The sequence below is a fragment of the Hemitrygon akajei genome, chromosome 17 (genome assembly GCF_048418815.1).
Source record: "Hemitrygon akajei chromosome 17, sHemAka1.3, whole genome shotgun sequence".
NCBI classification, from domain to species: domain Eukaryota; kingdom Metazoa; phylum Chordata; class Chondrichthyes; order Myliobatiformes; family Dasyatidae; genus Hemitrygon; species Hemitrygon akajei.
The window spans coordinates 29,052,198-29,073,221 of record NC_133140.1 but is presented as its reverse complement, the minus strand read 5'-3'; the positions used below and the strand labels follow the sequence as shown (position 1 = coordinate 29,073,221).

The window sequence follows — 21,024 nt, the reverse complement described above, 5'->3', positions numbered from 1 at the left end:
GGCATTGATTTCAGGGGATGCAGGTTAGTACAAACACTCTTGATCAACATGTACGTATTTAATTCTTCTTTGTGGTGGGCAACTTTTTGCAAAGAAATGAAATGCAACAACTTCCACATAAAAATTTACACAAATATAATAGCATACTTTGCAAAATTTACTTTGCTGTAATTTTATCAGGACAAAACAGATTAAGTTACTGTTGCCAGTTTTGCTGAACCCTATTCAGAAATTTCACACTGAATGTTAATGGAAATATCTGGTGGCAAGATGCCAACTATCTGCAGCTGGCACAGCATGGGACTGTGAAATACAATTCTTTGCTGCTGTCTTGCATTCAAGAAGGCGAGATTCTGGATTTGAATCAATGCTAAGAAAAAGAATATACCTTTAAGTGATAGTAAAACATCAAACGGCAACAGTCATTAAAATTTCCCTATAGAAGTATACAGCAGGAAAAAAAGGTTAGATAGATCAAACAAACAAAGATTCCTTAAATTGCTCAATCTGGGGAGAATAATAAAACAAACCAGCAATCTCCAAATTCTGAAAGTAAAATAACATCACGTTCGGCAACATCTGTAGACTTAGCCGTCAGACTATCAACAGAGCAAACTTTCAAAGGAGTAAAAAAGGAAAAAAAGATTAGCTTTGTCACACGTACATCAAATATAGTAAAATGCATTGGTTGCATCAAAGGATTGCTCCAAGTAGCTTGCACTATGGTGACGCACAGTTCTGTCGCCAACACAGAATGCCTGTAACTCACTATCCCCCGCCTGTAGCAGGAAACCCACACAGTCACAGGAGAACGTACAAACTCCTTAAGGGTAATGGCAGGAATCAAACGTCGATCACTGATCCCTGGCTGGTGCTGTAAAGCGATCAGGCTAATCACTATGCTACTGTTGACATTATCCCTTTATGAAATATCACACCAATTAAATCTCACACTGCTGGAAGCGATATTTAGAGATACACTGCTTTAGGGGTTATATTAGACATGTCAAATACCAGTTCCAACATCACCATAGCCATTGAAACACCTCAGATACCAGAAAATGCTTCACATCACAGACACGTGTCGAGCTGAGTCTTCAACTATCCCCCTTACAGACAAAGCAAATTGCACTTGGTATTCCTAGCATCTCATCCATGCAAGTACTAACCAAATCAGACTCTGCACATTTACCAGACAACTTTGCTTTGATACTTCCGACATACACAATCTAGCCTGATATTAGTACATGTACAAACTCTGACATAAATACATTTTAAACTGACATCAACAAAATGTTCTCTACTCATATATACACTGCATGAATAAAGGCATTTTCTGTCTGCAGTGACTCAGTAAACGTCCCAGACAATTTTAAGAGAGTCGGGACAAGTCTTACCCATTTAACCCCTCAAGACATATCTGCAAAGTACTGGACAGCAGGTGAGGTCCTGGAGGGTTGGAGGATAACTCATGTTATTCCACTGTTTAAGAAAGGATCTAAGAATAACCCAAGAAAATTGTAGGCTGCTCAGCCTGAAATCAGTAGTGGGCATGTTGTCGGAAAGTATTCTAAGGGACCAGATATACACCTATTTGGATAGACAGGGACAGATTAGGGATAGTCAACATGGCTTTATGTGTGAAAGGCAGTGTCTGACCAATCTAATGGAGTTTTTTTTAGGACGTTACCATGGAAAGCTGACGAAGGCAAGACTGTGGATGTTGTCTACATGGACTTTAGCAATGCACTTGACAAGGTCCTCCGTGAGTGGTTAGTCAAGAAGGTTCAGTCACTCAGCATTGAGGATGAGGTAGTAAAATGAATTAGACATTGGCTTTAGGGGAGAAGCCAGAGTGGTAGTAGATAGTTGCCCTTCCGATTGGAGGCTTGTGACAAGTGGTGTGCTGCAGGGTTCAGTGCTGGGCCCATTGTTGTTTGGCATCTATATCAGCGATCTAGATGATAATCAGGATCATTCTTACCCGTTGCAAATGGCAGATGGAAATTAAAGTAAATAGGCATGAGATGTTGTACTCTGCGTGGACAAAGAAGAATAGAATTTACACGGTGATCTGTAGGACTCTAAGGAGTGTGGTGGAACAGAGGGATCTGGCAATAAGGACCCATCATTCCTTGAAAGTGGTGTCACAGGTAGATAAGGGTTGTAAAGAAAGCTTTTGGCACGTTGGCCTTCATTAGTCAATGTGTTAACTACAGGATGCTATGCTGAAGTTGTACAAGACATTGGTGAGGCCAAATTTTGAGCATTGTCTGCAGCTTTGGTCACCAACCTACAGGAATGAAGTCAATAATATTGAAAGAGTGCAGAGAAAACTTATAAGTATGTTACCAGGACTTGAGGACCCGAGTTATGGGAAAAAGTTGAATCAGTGAGGACTTTTTTCCCTAGAGTGTAGAAGAATGAGGGAAGATTTGAAAGAGGTATACAAAATTATGAGAGATATAGCTAGGGTAAATGCAAGCAAGCTTCTTCCACTGAGGTTGAGCGAGACTACAACTAGAGGTCATGGGTTTCGGGTGAAAGGTGAAATGCTTAGGGGGACATGAGGGAGAGATTTCTAAATTGAAAGCGTGTAATAGCAAAGAAAGCACAGCAGAGCAGCTACTTCCTTAGAAGGCTGTGGAGATACGGCATGACATTTAAAAGCCTTGCCAAACTTCTCTAGATGTGTAGTGGAAAGTGTATTGACTGGCTGCATTACGGCCTGGCATGGAAAACCCAGTCAATGCCTTTGAATGGAAAACCCTACAGAAGGGACTGTATTTGGCCCAGTACGTAACAGGTAAAGCCCTCCCAACTATTGAGCACATCTACATGAAACACTGCAGTAGGAAAGCAGCATCTGTTAAAGACCCTTACCACACAGGCCATGCTCTTTTCTCACTGCTGCCATCAGGCAGAAGGTAGAAGAACCTCAGGACTCACCCAACCAGGTTCGAGAATATTTACTGCCCCTTAACCATCAGGCTCTTGAACAAGAGGATAATTGCACTCATCTATTGAGATACTCCCACAATCAATTATCTCACTATAAAGACTCTTTATTTTGTTACTTCATGCTCTCATTATTTATTACTTATTATTTATATTGCATTTGCAGTTTGTCATCTTCTAAGTTCTTGCTCTTTCATTGATCTGTTTACAGTTACTATTCTATAGATTTGCTGAGTATGTCCATAGGAAAAAGAATCTCAGGGTTGTATGTGGTGACATGTATGCACTCTGATACTAAATCTTACTTTGAACTTTGGTAAGAGTGGAAGTGGTGGATGTGGGCTCAATTTCAACATTTGAGAAACTTGGATAGGTATATGCATAGGAGGGCTATGATCCAGGTGCAGGCTGATGGGACTAGGCAGACTAGTTTAGTGCAGACTAGATGGGCTGAAGGGCCTGTATCTATGCTGCAGTGTTCCTGGTCCATGATAGACATTTCCCACGAACTTGGCTGCTACATTTCCTCCGTGACAACACTAAGAGTTATTCATCTGCTGCAAAATGCTTTGGTGAAGAAGGTATGGAAAGTGCTATGAAAATACAAGTTGTTTTTCACTATCTGAATACAATTTCACTTTTTCCTTTAACTGGTTAAAAATAGAATAATACACCAATAATACACAATACACCATTTGGAATAAAAGCACGTATTTTCTAAAGGATGCAAGACGAGGCTATCAGAATGCATACACTTCAACTCCTGCAATGAATTCTTCATCAGCAGCTTTGCAAAAGGAGCATTATATGCAGAAACCTGCTATACTGAGTTTTGGAGAAGGGGTGCGGTTGTTGGAACTGCAGACTCCAAATACAGTCAGAGCCATATAGCACGGAAACAGGAACTCAGCTCAGCTGGTTCACACTGACCAAGATTCCCACCTATACTGTTCTTACTTGCTCACATTTGGCCCTCTAAACCAGGGGTTCCCAACCTTGGTTTGTTAATGCCATGGACCCCTAACATTAACTGAAGGGTCTGTGGACATCAGGTTGGGAACGCCTGCTCCAGACTTTTCCTGTCCAAGTGCCTTTTACAGGTTTTAAATTCCATTCTGACCAAGAGCCCTCGACCTTTAGTATCCATTTCTCACTCCACAGATGCTGCCTACCAGCTCAGTGCTTCGAGAGTCTTCCAGGGCTTTTTACTTATTGGGCCTGCTCCATCTTTGGAGCACTGTAACCTATCTAAATAAAGAACGAATATAGTATTTGGCTGAAGACTCATCTACATTACAATCTGAACTGTAGCCTGTTTTGTAAAGTGCTCTGTGTCATCACAGTCCTAAAAGGGCTACATAAAACACAAGGCTTTCTTAAACTAGAAAGAGATGCTGTCACTGAAGCTTCAGTAAATGACTTCACAACTGTCAGTTTAAAACAAAAACCTTTTACTGTTAATAAGCTAGAGGCTACTTCATGTTTCTAGAGCACAAACTGTACAATTAAAAATTACACATGCATTCTGTAACTGCATGTTAACCACCACCCCTGTGCTAAAAGCACATGCTGGGAATGATGAATATTCTCTTGATGAAACACACAAATAAATTTGTCTGTTAATGGCATTTTGGTTAAAAAAAACAATGTAACCTTTACAGAAAGAGCTGTTCTTTTGGTGCTAACACCCTTTCACATTCAAACATTATGAGGTGGATCTGCCGTACTGTGAAGATACCAGTGTGAAATCATTCTACAATTAACTTTAAGAGCACACAGCAACTACCATACAGTAAGGTGCACAATATAGTATTACAGATATAACAATTTATTGTTCCTCTAATGCTTAATGGTTAAACCAACCTAGTTTAAAAAAAGGCCAAAGCAAACCTAATGACCTCAGAGTAACTTCAATGCTGACCCCTCTGGAAGATGATTGCTTAGGTTTAGGGCAGAGTATTGGATGTTGTATATATGGACTTCACTAAAGTTTTAAATAAGGTTTTTCATGGTAGACTGATCCAGAAAATTAAGGCAGGCAACCTCCATTACAACTTGGTACATTACATTCAAAATTGATTTGGCCACAGAGACAGAAGTGGAAGGTTGCTATTCTGACTGAGGACGTGACCCAGGGTGCTCTGCAAGGATCAGTGCTGGGAGCTAAAAATCATTTTTTGACAAAGGTGCACGTCAGCAGTAAAGGTCACTGGCTGCAGACTACAATCACTGCAGGACTTGCATGTGTTCAGAGCAATGCAGGCAGGATAAATCATTGTGGACACTACCCAGCCTGCAAACTGCCTTCTGGAAACTGCTACAAAACTATTGTGTTATAACAAAACTTCCACTGCATCTTCAAAGTTTCTTCACCCAGGCAGTTAATCTGATCAACCTTTATAGTTAGAACTCCCCTCACACTCCTCTATCTATTATTCACTGCACTGCAAGTTCATTGTCCTTCAATTATATCATGTATACCGCCAAACAAAACAACGCTACTCTCGACCAAAGTGCACAGCACAGTACCGATAGCTCGCACGCAAGAGAAAGTAATATCACTCCAAATAAATCAACAAATAATAAGGTGAATTTACAACAGAAGTTAAAAAGCAAACAGTATAATCCACTAGCACATCATACATGAGAACTGGGTGGCAACAAGGAGAAAAGAAACTGTTTTCCATCCTCGCAGTCCTTGTCCCAGTACTGCAGTACCTCCTGCCTGATGGATTGTTGGCTGAATGGGAGGGATCATTGACAATGCTAAGGGCTCTGTGTACACAGTGCCCCGACAAGTCTCTTGAATGGGTGGAAGAAAGACACCGACGCTCCTCAGCGGTCTTCGTAATCCTTCGCAGGGCCTTGCAATTCCTGTACCACTTCCCCTAAACAATTCCTGCAACTTTCATAAAAACCAAACTGTTTTTATAATGCTCTTTACATAGTAAATATCAGCATGTATTTACAATGTAAATATGCATGTTTTATTCCATATCCATACTATTTATATGATTTATAAAATTCTTTATAATTGATAAATGCTGTTGCTCTTTGTTGCATGTCGCTCCCTGACCAACACACAACAGCAAATTCCTAATACTTGTAAATGCACATGGCAAATAAAGTTGACCCTTGAGATGGGCTGATTAGCAAATTGGCGGACAAGACAAACTGGCAAAGTTGGGGGATTATGAGGGGAGGTGTCAAACGATTCAGGACACAGACTAGATGAGAGTGCAGCTGGGAAAATAGCCGACAGAATTTAACCCCAACAAAATGAGATGATGCATGCTAGCATTGGTGCAAGGGAAAAATTAACAGGAAAAGTAAAGGGTGAAAGTCTCTGGCTCCCTGAAAGTAGCAACACCAGTAGACAGGGTGATAAAGATGGTGTACCTGCCTCAGTAGGGGTGTCAAGTATAAGTTAGCAAGCCACATTTGGACTATCACTTGCAGTCCCGAGCACTGCATCACACACAGGATATGGAGACTTCGAAGAGGACGCAGATGTGGTTCACTAGGATGGTGCCTGGATTGGAGAGCAAGGAGAGGTTGAACTTACTTGGATTGCTCGTCTGGAACACAAGAGGCCAACAGGTAATCTAACCGCAGCTTATAAAATTAGGTGAGGCAAGGGCACCATGGTAGCGTGACTGTTAGCGTGATGCTGTTACAGTTCAGGGCGTTCCAGAGTTCAATTCCAGTGCCACCTGTAGGGAGTTTGTACGGTCTCCCCACAAACTTTGTGCGTTTCCTCCAGGTGCTCTAGCGTCCTCCCACGGTCCAAAGGCATACCGGTTAGCTGGCTGTTGTCAATCATCCTGTGATCAGGCTAGCGTTAAAATGGGCGTACTGCTGGGCAGTGCGACACGCTGGGCTGGAAGGTCCCGTTCTGTGCTGTATCCGTAAATAAATACATGGATGGGATGGATAGGAAGAGTCTTTCCCCAGGATGGAAATGTCATGTACTAGATGGCATAGTTTCAAAGGTGGGAGGAGAAAAAGTTCTAAGGAGATTTATGAGGCAAATTTTTTTTATATAAAGTAGCACGTTAGTAGCTGCATGGAAAATGCTGTCAGGAGGGTGGTGGGACAGCTATGATGGCAACAGTCAAGAAGAGGCATTTAGACAGGTAGAGAATGGAGGGATGGAGACCAGAGGCAGGCAGATGTGCAGTTAACTGGACACAAATAGCAGGGGCTTCAGGTCATGTTCATCTACTATACTGCTCTGTGTAGAAGTTTCTGACGCACAGGTAAGCAAGTGAGAATTTTAAAAAAAAAAGTTAACCTATCACTATGTTGAATGTTTTAAGTATTTCTACAAGCTTTCAAACTAGAGCATTTCACAGGAGAATAAATCTTTCTTTTTGTACTGAAGGCTACAATGTTGTGCAATTCCCTCATAATCTGGTTCCTGCAAGTACCTTGCGCAGGGGCACACAAACTTTACATGCAACATTTAAAAGCAAGAAAAAACCACTGGTATCAAGAATGTCAAATTTACTTCAACAAAATGTCAAAGATCACAAATGAAGCAGTGTCATTCCTGCCATAGAGATTTTTATTTAAATAAAAATTCTCGCAGGTGCGTAGAAAACATAATGAAAAAAGGCACAAATGAAGTGAAAGTTGTGAGCTGGTATTTTAGGGAAATAGAAGCTCGAATTGGCTGTCCAGCCCTGCTCTGGTATTAAAAAAGATCACAGCTCCTCTTTAACTCAGTTTCCTTATTGTCCCTAATTTACTGATCTTGGTCTCAAAATTATTAAGTATGGCTCCTCAGGTGGAGAATGCCAAACATTCACTACTCTCTGGTGAAAACAACTCCCCTCATCTTATTTCTGAATGGCAGACATCATATTTCGAGACTATAACTTTTGATTCCAGTTAGGCCAGCCAGGGTAAAATCATCTTCACATCTGTTCTGTCAAGCCTCATCTGTCCAATAAAACTCATCCTTTAAAGTCTTACATCTCTCATGTAACACACCACCCCGTTCCAGGAATCAGTCTGGTGATCCTTCAAACAGAAGAATAAGAGGGGTTTACAACCTTTCAGAATTTTCAATTCATCACCAATTAAATACTCCTGAATGGTAATCACTTTCATTATGGTGGACAGCAAGGCAGATTATCTTAACACAGCAGGCTCTCTCCAAATGAAGTAACAAAATTGTGACAAAATGTCATTCTTTTAGAAAAATAAACAGGACGCAGTTATTGTCAACAAGCTAGCATTTATCACCTATGCCAAAATTCAGGAGAAGTCAATGGGTTGATTTTTTAAAAAATCTGATGAAGGCTCTCTCAAATGTTATGGGAAATTTGCCAGATCGTCTGGGCAGGATACCTCCCGATTAAGTCACCACATGGGGCCGTATAAAGAATATTCAACACACTGGAATTAAACACTGCCTTGACGCCAAATTCGAGCAATGGAGATGGACTGCACAAGTGCAGCGCCGCTGCAAGTGCAAGAGTCAGTAAGATGTGAGCTGAAATTCTCCCATCGTGGAGCCAGACGCGGTTCGGATGGGCAAGAGCGCGAACACTTGGTGGCCCAACATAATGTGGAGATTACATTTCCAAAAAGGATCTGTCGCTCCAGAAACAGAGGTCCTGGCGAGATATGCGCTTCGGAGGGACACTCCATCACATGTTCTCACAACAAAAAAATCTGAGTGTCTATAACCGATTTCAATGGGAAACGCGAGGTTTCACCGCCTTCACCTCGGACCCACTCCAATCCTGGGTCACCGTTTCAAAAGGAGCAAATGCAAGGCCAAAATAGCCTCGTTTTTCGTCAACGTAAAACCATTTTAACGCCGGCGGTGAGGCCGCTCTGAAGAGATGTTTCGCGCCACAGGTTGTTGTCAGCGTTGACACCGGTCCCACATGCTAAACATACAGGGCAGGTGGCGCCAGGATCGGGCAGCTGCGGCCGTCACCCACCCGGCTCCGCTGCCCTCTCCTCAGCCGCTGCCCGACCTCCTGAGTGTTTACGGCGCTCTCCGGTTTAAAATTCGTATCACTGGTATCTGCAGTTTCTTTTTGCTTTTATTTAAAAAAATCCACGTGTTTCCAGAACCTGAGCAGGAACAAATGTCCCGGACTCGCCTGGTTTAAAAAAAGTGGAGCTAAATCTAACCGTTGGGATGGGTATGACCAACTCATTGTCTATTAACGCCTTGAAGACTCAGCGGGTTGGGCATGGAAGTCAGTTATATTCGCAATAACCGAGGTAACTTGATTCTGGAAGTCACTTGAACAATTAGAAGCTTTGGTGCTATTCAATTTCGGTAATTTAGTTCAAAGCGCCGTCATGTTTTTCGAATCTAGCAGTGGGTGAGATTTGTCATACCGAGTGATTGGATTTGTAGATTTTATTCGCGGGAGAAAACAATCAAATCAAAACTGGGTATTGTTACAAGTTGGTTCCGCACATACAAGGACCGAGACAGAGATCTGGGGTGCGATTAACCATCTCAAATTGCAAGCAGTTGGTCCCAGGAGGAACCTACACTGGATAATGAAATAGGAGACGTAGTTAACAGCGACAATGACTCCACACCTACCTTCCGCAGCTCTGGTTAGTTCGTACTCCCTCGGATCTGTTAAGCCCTATCGGCCAGGAAGTTGCTCGGCTTCCATTCGGCAACAGAAGTTGAGTTAAAAATTGAATTTGTCATTTAAGACAGACCATCCACGGGTAGGCGGGAAGCGGCTGAAATCAGCGAGAGGGGAAAAAGAAACGAGTACCGAATTTAAAATTGCTTTAGGCAACTCCAATTTGTCAGTCAGTCTCGGTTCTTCCAGCGAGCGGCGGGCGGATAGACTCTCACAACACTAGTCTAGCATCAGCGACCATTTCCTCCGCTTGAGAGCCTAGTTACATCGCCAGCAAACTTCCGACCATCTTTTTCCTCCTACCACAAATCTTGCAGACGTTCACTTCGGTCTTCCCCTGTTCTCTCTCTCTCTCTCTCTCTCTCTCTCTCTCTCTCTCTCTCTCTCTCACACTCAGATTTCGGGGGTTCTGCCTTGTTAGAGAGTGTGGGGGGGGGGGGGGGGTCGTGCTGGACTCCAGCAGCAATCCCGCTCTCCGGTGGCAACTGCAGCTCACAGACAGAAAGTTGTGCTTTCTCGAGTGCCCAATCGCTAATCACGAGCATCAGAGCAGACTCCCAGCAGCGTTACCGCTTTAAAGTCTCTTCATTAAACACACCCACTACATTATTGCAATACGGCGTTTTCGCCTTTTCTGTTAACCCTCAAGGTGACGCGGGAGAACCCGAGGCACCAGCCCCCAAACATCTAGCGCATCTCCTTATAGACCGAAATCATACAAAAGTTAAAAGAAACAAAAGCAGAGTAGCTGGATAATTCCGCAACGCCTACCGACCCTGGGGTGCATGCCGCTCGCGAAAACCACGTTGCTGTGATCATTTGCACTCAATTATCTTCACTTATTTTGGAGCAAGGTTGTGTCATACTGTGGATTAAGATGCTGTCTCCTTAATCCCATGATTGTACCAGAAGGAGCTAGAACGGGGAACACATCAGAGAGAATTACAGTTAAGATCGGAGAATGGTTAAATGAACATATGTGTATATAAAACAGTCGCATTTTAACCTTAATCCCACGCCTGTCAATCCTGGTGACTGACAGATCCGGCATTATAATGGTCTGGTCTGCCTGTAACTGCACCAACATGCCCGATCTTTGCTAAGACTGGCAGAGGCAGGACGTTGGGCAATGTGATTACGATTTCCCGGGTAGCTTTGTCGAGGCGCGGGGTTGGTTTTAAGGTTCTCGCCCTGTCAATATGGCTGTCAAAATTCCAGCATTCCCTCCCTGCTCTTGCACTTGTGTCTATCCACATGGCTAGTATTTTCACGTAGGTAGAGCTTCCTTGGGAGAAAACAGCTGGAGTTTGATGCACGTTTATTAGCGTACCGGGGCTGCGGAAGGAGCGGGTTAAACACCCCGACTATACATGTACTTCTCTATCCCGTCCTCAACGCAACTTCTTAAAGGGAAGTGAAGAGGCACCTGGATAACATTTCCCAAACGCATCATCTTACCAAACAAAAGAAAGGCAAATAGAAGTTAACCAAAGAACGTTAATATTGAAAGGTTGTGGCATAGAATTGATCAGATATAACCGAAAGGGAAATATTATAGCAAGAGACTCCCTGGAATGTAAAAGAAACCTCAGAGAACAGATAACACAAAACGTAGAACAATAGAGCGCAATATAGGCCCTTCGGCCCACTATGTTGTGCGGACCTTTTAATCTACTCCAAGGTCTAACCCTTCTTTCATCCATGTACTTATCTAAGTGTTTTTTAAATGTCCCTAATGTATCTGCCTCCATCCCCGCCCCCCCCCCCCACCCGCAGTACCCTGCACTCTCTGTGTAAAAAAAAATTGTCTCTGACACCTCCACAAAGTCTCCTACAATCACCTTGAAAGTATGTCCTCTAATATTAGCTAGGTGCTGGCTGTCCGCTCTATCTATACCTCATATCATCTTATACACCTCTTTCATGACCCCTCTCATCCTCCTTTGCTCCAAAGAGAAAAGCTCACTCATTTACCGGGATGCTGCCTGATTAAAGAACATGTTCTTTAACATCCCGGTAAATCTGCTGTGTAGCCTGGTTAAAGCTTCCACGTCATTCCCATAATGATGTGATCAGAACTGAACAAGGGCAGTCCAATCAGAGTTTTATGGAGCTGCAACATTACCTTACAACTCCTGAACACTGAACTCCCTAACTAATGAAGGCCAACATACCATACATCATTTTAACCACCCTATTAACTTGTGCGGCAACTTTGAGGGAGTACCTATAGACTTGAACCTCAAGATCCCTCAGTTCCTCCACACTGCCATTAACCTTGTATTCTGCCTTCATGCTTGACCTTCTGAAATGTGTCACTACACTTCTCCGGATTAAAGTCCAACCATCCCAGCTCTGCATCCTGTCAATATCCTGCTGTAACTTATGATAACCTTCTACACCAACCACAATGCCATCAACCCACGTGTCATCATAAAACTTACGAGCCCACCCTCCCACTTCCTCATCCAAGCCATTTATAAAAATCACAAAGAGCTGGGGTCCCAGAACAGAGTCCGACTGGTCAATTTGGAGCTTTTCTGGTAGCTTCCACCATGCCATTTCCATGTTAGCTCCTGATGACGGGTGTGAGCCACTAAAGGGGGCCAGATTACTGGGGGGATTAGATTGGGCGCTTGCTATGTACAGATTGTGGAGAGTGCACCAGAATAGCATGATGGCTTATGTATCCTTTGCAAATTACATCATAACTCAGATAATATACAATTCTTCTTTCTGCCCAGACAAACAGAAAATTACCATAATTAATACTAATTTTTATGTACAATATTGTTTTCCCCATTTCTTGGGTTATGATCCTTTAGGTCTCTGTCCCCCCCACCCCCACTACCAATTTAATCGGTTTACTGCCAACCTGGATGGTTGAACTGGGTCTAAATAATGCTGTGAATACATTGACTATTGCACCACTCTATCAGAGTGTCTGCAAGAGGAGGATTTGGTGATGGAAGAGAGGAATGTAGGAGAGGAGAGGGAAATGAAGTGAGGAGACTGGAGGAGGAGGATAAAGGAAGTCTTTTACATAATAAAAAAATCAATCTTGATCTGGAAGCTGAATCAGTGTGGATAAAATAGAATAACTCAGATGAACAATGTAATTATTGTACAATCGTTTCTGAACCATGTAGCATTTACATTTCTAATTATCATGCTGTTGTTGCTTTGACCTAAGCAAGCAGTAAAATATGTGTGAACACTGCATGAAACCTTTGAGTAAACACAGTCAAACACTGAGTCCCACACAATTAGGTGTTCAATCCCATGGCACGAAAAGGTCCTGATACACCTTGTGCAGTTTTTTAAAAAATTCCTCTGTGGTTACTTGTTTCTTGTGGCTTATTTTCATACTATAACAGAATGAAGACATTGGTTATATAGTGGTCTGTGGTACTCCTTCTAAAAGCTTGCCTAAATTCCAAAGGAGCAAAGCAATTCCCTCTCTGCGGCTTAGATATGACTAACAAATTGAATCACCTTTGCTCATTACACTAGCAGAACGTCCCTCTATTTGTTGGATCACTGAAATAATTGAATAACTTAAATAGCACAAAGAAGCTATACAATTCTGGTTTTAAAACCTTTAATATTCAGATAGGACCTGATACAATAGACATGGAAAAGATGTCCCTGCTGGCAGCAAAAACCACAGTTGAGCCCAAAACTTTAGCAGTCACCAGTAAGCCCATCTTCAGTAGTTCAAGAATTATCTTGTTACCCAAAGAGAGTTTAGAATGTTCAACCTTGGGAAGTCTGACCACCCGGATGTGCTTCTACTCCCTGAGTACAGGCAGAGACTGGAGACTGCAGCACCAGTAGTGAGGACCAAGAAGATATGGACAAGGGAAGCACAAGAGTGCTTACAGGACTGCTTTGAATCAGTGAACTGGACTGTATTCAGGGATTCATCTTTGAACTTGGATGCGTATGCTGCAGTTGTAACCGACTTCATTACGACCTGTGTGGATGAGTGTGTGCCTACAAAGACTTACTGTGCATTCCCAAACCAAAACCCATGGATGAACCAGGCTTCTGCTGAAGGCTAGATCTGTGGCATTCAAGTCTGGCGACACAGGCCCGTACCAGAAAACCAGGTATGATTTGTAAAGGGCTATTTCAAGGGTGAAGAGACAATTTCAAACGAGGCTGGAGGCAACATCAGATGCACGGCAACTCTGGCAGGGTCTGCAAGACATTACTTCCTACAAACTGAAACCCAATAGTATGAATGGCAGTGATGCTTCATTACCAGATGAACTCAACACCTTCTATGCCCACTTTGAAAGGGAGAACACAACTACAGCTGTGAAGATCCCTTCACCCAATAACCCTGTGATCTCTGTCTTAAAGGCTGATGTTAGGCTGTCCTTAAAGACAGTGAACCCTTGCAAGGTGGACCGTCCTGATGGGGTACCTGGTAAGGCTCTGAAAACCTGTGCCAACCAAATAGCGGGAGTATTCAAGGACATTTTCAACCTCTCACTATTACGGGTCTAAGTTCCCACTTGCTTCAAAAAGGCAACAATCATACCAGTGTCTAAGAAGAATAATATGAGCAGCCTTAATGACTATTGCCTGGTAGCACTCACATCAACATTGATGAAATGCTTTGAGAGATTGGTCATGCCTAGACTGAACTCCTGCCTCAGCAAGGACCTGAACCCATTGCAGTTTGCCTATCACCACAATAGGTCAACGGCAGATGGCAGACGCAATCTCAATAGCTCTTCACACGGCTTTAGAACACCTGGACAACACAAGCACCTATGCCAGGATACTGTTCATCGACTATAGCTCAGCATTTACTACCATCAGTCCCACAATCCTGATTGAGAAGTTACAGAACCTGGGCCTCTGTACCTCCCTCTGCAATTGGATCCTCGACCTCCTAACTGGAAGACCACGATCTGTGCAGATTGGTAATAACATCTCCTCCTCGCTGACAATCAACACTGGCACACCTCAGTGGTGTGTGCTTAGCCCACTGCTCTACTCTCTGTATACCCATGATTGTGTGGCTAGGCAAAGCTCAAATACCATCTACAAATTTGCTGACGATACAACCATTGTTGGTAGAATCTCAGGTGGTGACAAGAGGGCGTACAGGAGTGAGATATGCCAATTAGTGGAGTGGTGTCGCAGCAACAACCTGGCACTCAGCGTCAGTAAGGCGAAAGAACTGATTGTGGACTTCAGGAAGGGTAAGACATACCAATCCTCATAGAGGGATCAGAAATGTAGACAGTGAGCAGTTTCAGGTTCCTGGGTGTCAAGATCTCTGAGGATCTAATCTGGTCCCAACATATCAATGCAGTTATAAAGTAGGCAAGATAGCGATGATACCTTATTAGGAGTTTGAAGACATTTGGTGTGTCAACAAATACACTGAAAAACTATAGATGTACTGTGGAGAGCATTCTGACAGGCTGCATTACTGTCTGGTATGGGGGGGGGGTAGTTTGGGGCTACAGTACAGGACCGAAAGAAGCTGCAGAGGGTTATAAATTTAGTTGACTCCGTCTTGGGTACTAGCCTACAAAGTACCCAGGACATCTCTAGGGAGCGGTGTCTCAGAAAGGCAGAGTCCATTATTAAGGACCCCCAGCACCCAGGGCATGCCCTTTTCTCACTGTTACCATCAGGAAGGAGGTACAGAAGCCTGAAGGCACACACTCAGTGATTCAGGAACAGCTTCTTCCCCTCTGCCATCCGATTCCTAAATGGATATTGAACCTTTGGATACTACCTCACTTTTTTAATGTATATTATTTCGGGTTTCTTTGCAGGATTTTTAATCTATTCAATATATGTATACTGTTATTTATCTATTTATTTATTTATTTATTTATCTATCTATCTATCTATCTATCTATTTATTTATTTGTTTATTATACTTTTTCTATTGTTACGCCTGTGCCCAACTCTGAGGGGCCGAAGGATCCAAAGTAGCCCCCTCCTTTTTGAGAATCGCAAGATCGTTATTAATTCAGGTCAGGAGACCCAGGAAATGAGTGAGAGACGTTTGGAATGTCCTGGCCCTCAGCGATACAAAGCCTCGGAAAAGGCCATTGTCTCTTGGAGACGGAATTGTGTATTGAGTACTGTACTTCATGGAAGCCCTCAGGGAATGATCAGAGGGGGTTGGTTGAGGGATTGCATCATCCCGACCTGATTGACATCCGAGACCCTGTGATTCAGGATAAAAGAGGGTCTGGGGAACAGCCCCTTTAGACGCACCAGAAGAAACGCTAGAAATCCTGTAACAGCGTAATAGCGAAAGCCGGTGGAAAGCCCATGTGCGTCCTTTTCCATTTGCCTTGGAATTGGTGGGCCTTACCACGGAAGAACGGCTTTAGCTAAAACAAAGGAGAAATCAGCCCCAACGACTCTCGAAGGATTGACATCATAAAAGGAATGGGCAAGTTTTAAACTCTCTCTCTTGACTCCAACCAAAGGCTGCAGCCTGAAGCTTGAATGAACTTGAGTGACATTTATATTTCCATCGGACAATAACATTATCCCCTAGACAACGATAGAGTTAATTCTTATTGATTATTATTATACCCGTGGTTTTAGATTTAGTATTGACGACGTATATTATCTGTATGGTTGCATTGATATTATTTTTGTATATTTTTATCAATAAATACTGTTAAAAATAGTGGCATCAGACTTCAACGGACCTCTCTATCTTTGCTGGTAAGTGACCCAGTTTACGGGGTACGTAACACTATATTATGTATTGCATTGAACTGCTGCTGCTAAGTTAACAAATTTCATGACATCTGATAATAAACCTGATTCTGATTCTGATATTAAGGCTATAAAGGCTGTCTGTTAACATCAAGACCCATTCGCAGTCCCTGATATTGAGACAACCTGCACAGTCACCTGATAAAGACACTAAGTATGTAGTCCCCGATATCAAGACTGCCAGAATGTTGTCCCAGTGTCCACACCTGCATGCGTTAAGATAACTGCAAGCGGGTACCAGACAATGACCATCTTGAATAAGACGACTCTGATCATCAGATTCAGGTTCATTTATTTTTCACACGTACATTGAAGCACACAGTGAACTGCGTCATTTGCATTAGCAGCCAACAGAAACTAAGGAAGTGCTGAGGGCAGCCCACAAGAGTCTCCACACACTCTGATGCCAACATAGCATGGCTACAGTGTTCAGCAGAGCAACACAGAATATAACAAAATGGAACTTTATTTAGTTTTCCACCACTAACATCCTGGGAGTCAACTTTTTTTGAAACTTAGTTCTACCAGAAACATAAATACTGTAAGTACAAGAGGAAGTCAGTGCCTGGATACTGGGGAATTGGCTACACGTTGGGAGATTGTCACATATGTACACCGCTGGGGTACCACACAACCCAGCACAAAGCAGTCTACTTGTTCAGCGCCTTTACCTCCAACTTCAACATGCACTCCCTTCGTGGAGGCGGTGACCACGAGGTGCCCAGTCTACCACACCAATGTACTACAGCAAGACCTGTTCAACACCTCTCAGACTTTGCCCTCTGCCACTTACAGGAATGCATGCTGCTCGCATGTCGGAGTACCACTGCCTCCAAGTCCCAAAGCATCTCCACTGGGACATAGATTGCTAATCCTTTATAGTTATGTGGTGAGGGTTCTGGAATTCTTTACCCAATAATACTTCAGCCACAGGCTACCACCTTTGAAGGATAGTTGAGGAGGGGAATAAATTCTGATCTTGCTAGCAACTCCCACATCCTGTGGACTTCTTGCAGTTTCATTTTAAACAGATTCAGACAGAAGCAAAACAAAACAACAACAGCAAAACAAGCTCCTTTCCCACACTCTCGCCCTTGCAACTCTCTCTCTCTCTCCCCCCCCCCCCCCCACCCCCAGCTCCAGAGACTGCCTTCGGGCCTCTCGGCCTTGGCCCCAGACTCTTAGACTTGCAGACATCGGCCTCCAGCTATGGACCTCGCCGATCCAGGACTTGCTGATCACAGCTTTGATCTTTGGGCCTCGACTTCCAGACTTGTACAGACCTCTAACCACAAGGATCTGGGTGTTGTCACCGGCATTCAGGACTCCTTCAGCCTCACCAACATCAGTTACACGCTTCTACCTTCAGACTCGCCGAACTCTGAACTTCGACCTTCAGCCTTGCTCTCAGGGCTTCACCAATGTCTGAGTATTGACCACAGCATTCGCTGATCATGGGTTTGACTTTTTGGCCTCGAATTCGGGACTCACATGGACCTCTGACTCCAGTGACCTTGGGGGCCATTGGCTTTCGTGACTCCTGCTCATTTAAATCTTTGACCTGTACTTGCTGACCTGGGAATAACTGGTCTTCTCAGCATCTACCAACCCAACCTTCAGGATCACTGACCTTCGACTACAAAATGGTCTAACCTGGACTCTAAACACCAGCTCCTGTCTAGACTCTTCATTTACTGCCCTGACCTCTAACTCTCTCTCATCCCTGTCCCTAAACCCTACCCGTTCCCAAACAATCCCTACAAATCTAAAAAATAACAACTGAGTCAGAGCCAGGACATTGATGGACATCACATCTTGGTGCCATCTTGACACAACATTAATGGGCGTCGCAGATTGGCACCATCTATTTTGGTGCTTAGTCACGAAGGACCTCCAGTTGTCTAATCAGCCCACAGACACAAAATGCTGGAGGAACTCAACTTGATTGGTGGAAGAAATACAGGGCTGCAGAAGGGGGAATCTAGTAGGAAGGCCATGGAAGAAAAGAAGAGGAGTGAGGAGCATCAGAGGGAGGTGAAGGGCTGGCAAGGTGAGAGAGGGAAAAGGGGATGGGAAATGGTGAAGGGGGGCAGTACCGAAAGTTCAAGAAATCGATGTTCATTCCATCAAGTTGGAGGCTACCCAGATGGAATATGTTGTTGATCTTCCAACCAGAGTATGGCCTCATTATGACACTGGAGGAGGGCATGGATTGGCCTATCAGAATGGGAAGTGGAATTAAAATGGGTGGCCACAGGGAGAACCTGCTTCTTCTGGTAGATACTCGGCAAAGTGGTCTCCCAATCTATGTCGGGTCTCATTGATATACAGAAGGCCACACCAGAAGCACTGGATGCAGTAGATGATTCCAACAGACCCACAAATGAAGTGTCACCTCACCTGGAAGGATTGTTTGGAGCCCTGAATTCTCCATAGATGCTGCCTGGCCTGCTGTGTTCCTCCAGCATTTTGTGTGTGTTGCTCAGACTTCCAGCATCTGCAGATTTTCTCTTGTTTGTGAGTACTCCTCTCAGTCGGTTGGGCAGGATTACAGCACATCTAATTCTAGTGGCTGGCTAAGGGGAAGCAATCCTTGCTTGTCGTACTTGAATCAGTTATGTGGTTCCAGATGGAAGACACCAGTCAATAGATTTAATTGCCCAATACATCTCAAGACAACTGGGCAGATTTTTACTAATAATTGTGTAATTGGTCTAATATTTCCCATCTGGAATCTCTGATTACCATTAATGAACCATCAAGATGCAAACAAAACCGCACAGTAACCTAGCTATTAAAGGATCATTGGAACTAGATAAGGAGATGGGAATTGAAAAATATATGTAAAGAGACCTCATCATGGAAGTGGTGCCAAGGTTAATCTCAGGTGTGCATGCAAGCATTATTTATTTGCCATTTTTGCAAAAGTTATATCCATATATTTCACAAAATGTTGCTTTATTTAAGATTGTTCTTCTATGAGGTAAAGAACTACAATCTTAAATAAAGAAACATTTTGTGAAACATACGGATATAATTTTGCAACTCCTTAAATAAAATCACAACTCTGCATCGAAGATCCTGTGGATCAATGATGTAGATGGGATAAGGAGTAGTGATGATGATATTGTGGCAGCTACCCTCTTCTTCTGCCCGTTGTTTACAACATTTTACCGCACTGCTAAGAGATGAAGAGGATGCCCATGTTTGGGAGCAAGAGGCATACAAAACATTCAAACCTGATAGGACAGATAAAAGATAATACTTTGTAGATCTATTTATCATTCAACTGCTTTCTGCTGATGATAAGCAGGGTGCAAATTCACTCTCTCCCACTTTGCATTCTGGGAAAATTTAGAAGGTTTTTAAGGAAAATTAAACTTTAAGCTTGAGTTGAATTGAATTTGCTTTATTACTTACATACTTCACATACATGAGGAGTAAAAATCTTTAGTGTCCAAATGTACAATGCATAATTGATAGTAATTTATAATAAATAGTATATACAACAGGACAGTCAATATAACATAGAAATACAGTTGTGTCAGCATGAATTAACCAGTCTAGTGGGCTGGTGGAAGAAGCTGTCCTGGAGCCTGTTGGTACTGGCTTTTATGCTGCGGTACCGTTTCCCGGATGGTAGCAGCTGGAACAGTTTGTGGTTGGGGTGACTTGGGACTCCAATGATCCTTTGGTCCCTGTTTACACAGCTGTCTTTGTAAATGTCCTGAACAGTGGGAAGTTCACATCTGCAGATGCACTGGGCTGTCCACACCACTCTCTGCAGAGTCCTGCGATTGAGGGAAGTACAGTTCCCATACCGGGCAGTGATGCAGCCAGTCAGGATGCTCTCAATTGTGCCCCTGTAGAAAGTCCTTAGGATTTGGGGGGGGGGGGGGGCATAACAATTTTCTTAACCATCTGAGGTGAAAGAGGCACTGTTGTGCAAACAGTTATATACATTTCATGTTTAATCATGGTGGGGTTACACATACAGCATTACCCAATACTTCTATTCCTGCTTTAAGATTGATATTGTGAAAAACTTTCACATTGTTATTAAAATATTTTCATGACAGGCAATTATGTAAATAATGACTATCTGAAAAATTATGATAAACAAAGGATATGATAAAAACAGTCAGTTTTGCAAAAACAATACAATTAGAAACAGAACATATATACTGAAATCATATATTAGCATTGAAACAGTTTGGAAGTACATTGTTAAAGTGTACAGTTGTAAAAAGTGCTGTTTCAATTCAATCATTTAATTTTTCTACAATGAGAAGAAATTGTGCAAAACATCTTGGAGTTTTAAAAATGAATTTTGTTTACTTGGATAATGAAAAAGGATTAGTCGTGAACTCCCGAATGCATGAATAAACATTGGATTCTGCTATAAAACCAAATGCCAGAATTCTCAGTGAGGTTCATGAGCATTTTGGAAAGAGATGCCTCAGGTTGGAGGGCATTGCAATTTCCTTTATAAGAATCCCAGATGAAAGGTCTCACCCTTAAGACATTGGTTCTGTTTCTCTTTTCACAGATACAGCCATTCCCCGCTTTACAAACGCTCACTTTGCGCCACTTTGCTTTTACAAAAGGCCTACATTAGTAACCTGTTCTCAGATTACAAAGAGGATTTCGCTTTAACGAAATT

At 42.9% G+C, this 21,024-nt stretch overlaps 1 protein-coding gene across 4 annotated transcripts in view; it reads right to left on the bottom strand.

The window, feature by feature from the left end:
- cpne2 (copine II) overlaps positions 1–10,615 on the bottom strand; it is a 258,097-nt gene extending 247,482 nt beyond the window's left edge. For 2 of the 4 annotated variants that reach the window (XM_073069839.1, XM_073069843.1), the window contains exon 1: positions 9,539–9,953. The gene's annotated coding sequence lies outside the window, so the exon portion shown is untranslated. Of the gene's footprint in view, positions 1–9,538; positions 9,954–10,365; positions 10,487–10,596 lie in introns of those variants that run through there. The other 2 variants (XM_073069841.1, XM_073069840.1) reach the window with 2 other exon arrangements.
- Positions 10,616–21,024: the final 10,409 nt, after the last annotated feature.